General features: G+C 44.2%; 1 long non-coding RNA gene across 1 annotated transcript; it reads right to left on the bottom strand.

The window, feature by feature from the left end:
* Positions 1–339: 339 nt before the first annotated feature.
* On the bottom strand, positions 340–2,546 carry LOC145337310 (uncharacterized). The gene is made up of 3 exons (XR_013885339.1): positions 2,437–2,546; positions 2,243–2,301; positions 340–504 (listed from the first exon to the last, which is right to left on the bottom strand). It is a non-coding gene; the product is annotated as an uncharacterized LOC145337310 (long non-coding RNA).
* Positions 2,547–2,865: the final 319 nt, after the last annotated feature.

Raw genomic sequence — 2,865 nt, 5'->3', positions numbered from 1 at the left:
TGCAGATTCCACATTCACATACCCATAATTCCGAGGTAGTTCCTAAATTGCTTCGTCACTTCTTAACCCCACTTCCAATGCACACGCATTCACTCTACAAATGTCCTTGTTAATCAGCTGAATGGACCACCCTAAACACATTTGGTTTGAACCCTTAAAAAACGTTGAATTCCACAGCTTAAGTTGCTTTTCACACCTTGTTTTAATATATTGCATTATGCTTTGTTCACATACTGTCTAAAATGCAGCATGGAACTAAAGGCGCCGATATAGGAAATTAGAAACCTGAAAATGCTCAAGTTGAACCACAAGCGTTATTTAATAGTAGGATAGCTGGCATTTCGGAAAAAAAAAGATGTGGGCACCATTGTAAAACTTGAGCCATAAATCCGCCTGAAGTTGGACGTTGGACGTAGACAAATGTGGTATATGTTTCTACACCATATATCATGGAATCAGTTAGGGTGTTGGATCCGAGTTAAAGGCCAGGCGAGCGTAAAGTGTCTGTGGAGAAAAAAGCAAGTTGTTAATGTAATCCACACTACTATGAACGATAGATAAGGCCATAGATAAGGCTCGAAGGGCTAGATGGCCTACTCCTGGTCCTATTTCTTATGTTCTTATGTTCTTATTTAACAAAAGACTTGATAGTTCAAAAATTGGCACGGTGGTCCAGTGTTTAGCAGGGACCCGGGTTCAATTCCCGGCTTGGGCCATTGTCTGTGTGGAGTTTGCGCGTTCTCCCCGTTTCTGTATAGGTTTCTTCCAGGTGCTCCAGTTTCCTCCCACAATCCAAAGATGTGCGGATTATGTGTACTGACAATGTTAAATTGTGGTTTAATGTCCTGGGGTGCGTAGGTTATCATAGAAATCATAGAAACCCGACAGTGCATTAAGAGGCAGTTTGGCCCATCGAGTCTGCACCGACCACAATCCCACCCATTCCCTACCCCCATACCCTACACATTGACCTACTAATCCTTCTAACCTGCACATCTCAGAAAACACAAGGGGGCAATAGAGGATTAGCGGGTAAATATGTGGGGCTGAGGTTGGATTGTCATCGCTGCAGAGTCAATGTGCCGAATGGCTCAAATTCTGCATTGTAGGGTTTCTATGATTTCCGAAATCGGAAGGACATGTTAGTGGAGTGGTGAAAAAGGCATAAGGGGCACACGTCTTTTACAGTCGAGGCTCAGATTACAAAAGCTGCGAGGTAATGCTGGAGAACTTCGGTAAGGCCACAGTTAGTGTACCACGTGCAGTTTTGATCACCACGTTATAGGAAGAATGCTATTGCAATGGTGGGGGGGGTGGTGCAGAGGAGATTCACTCTTTTGTTCCCTGGGATGGAAACATTAAGTTATGAAGAGAGATCGGGTCGGCTGGTATTGTTTTCATTGGACGAGAGAAGACTGAGGGTGACCTGATTGCGGTGCACGGGATTATGAGGGACTGTTTTAAATAAAGATCAGAGCCTCGGTTCTGGAAATCAACTGTTACATGTGTTGATTTTTTTTTTCTTTCACTCCACAGGTGCGTCGGTCCACCTTGTTGTCTAATGAGAGGCATGCACACGGTGGATCGTGCGTGGGCTGCTCTTGGATGTTTCGAGAGTAGCCTAGTACTTCACGTCGTTAGTGTACGCTGAAAACTGGACCAGCAGATGGGCACCACAACAGCTCAGTGACTATCACTGCTAGCTGTGCAGACACATGGATTTGGGCAAGCGTCTGTGGCAGTTTGTGCATTCTCCCTGTGGTTGTGTGGGTTTTCTCCAGGTGCTCCGGTTTCCTCCCACACCCCAAAGATGTGCTCTTAGGTTGATTAGTGTAACAAATTGACCCTAAATTATTCTCCCCTTGATCTGGTTTCCAATGGGGGTACCATAAGCATAGACACGGGTCAAGGGTGGAGGAGGAAAAACACATTGGTAAAATGGTGCCGCGGGCTCGTTGGGCCAAAGGGCCTGTTTCCCGTGCTGTGTTGTTCATTGTTCTTTATTCTATGGACAGAATGGATAATTAATGAACAGATTTCCCCTTAGTTGAAAGGTCAGTCACAAGGCGACATAGGTGTGATTCTATTATTCTATAAGACTTCGACTTATTTTTGGTCCCTCAACAGATGTTGCTAGACTTGCTGGCATTTTCATCATTTCCTCTTTCTATCATAACTTGGATTAATGTTTTCAGAGAAGCAACATCCGTTTGCAATGGCAATAATAACTCCATTCATTCACCTCTTGGTGCTCTTGGTCTTCTCTGCAACCCTTCAGTTCCTCGGCACTGTTCGCCGTGCCTGTTAGAAAGAGGAATTTAAGTTGAGTCTAAATGGCCATATTTCACTCTGAACCTGCTCGAGACGTCAATACTAAGTTTCACAATGAACGAATTGAGAGCGCAAAAAGTCAAAGTCTCCCCCGACTATAGTTACCTCTCTGCCGGTTAATGAAGCCCCTTCTCCTGGCCACAAGGCACAATCCCAGAAGGAGAAGTACCACGACCGACAAAATCCCGGAAAACAGGAAGATGCAGTTGTTCAGGCGCAGAGAATCTGCAAATAGAAAAATAAATTTCATTTCACATAATGAATAGTGGAAATGTTTAGACAACGTAAAAACATTTTCAACTAAGCCTGTCTAATTTCATCCAAGAATAGATAACGGTTTTGTCTATATATACACGGGACATGCTGACTGGTCAGAATTTATTGCCCATCCCTAGTGGCCCTTGAAGGGCAGCCGGCAGTTCTAGAGTCACATGTAGGCCAGACCAGATAAGAACGGCTGATTTCTTTCCCTAAGGACATTAGTGAACCAGGTGGATTTATTCAACAATCCACAATGGTTTCATGGTCATCTAT

This window comes from Carcharhinus amblyrhynchos, unplaced genomic scaffold (genome assembly GCF_965287045.1).
Source record: "Carcharhinus amblyrhynchos unplaced genomic scaffold, sCarAmb.v2.hapA scaffold_46, whole genome shotgun sequence".
NCBI classification, from domain to species: Eukaryota; Metazoa; Chordata; class Chondrichthyes; order Carcharhiniformes; family Carcharhinidae; genus Carcharhinus; species Carcharhinus amblyrhynchos.
This window is presented reverse-complemented; position numbering and strand designations above follow the sequence as displayed.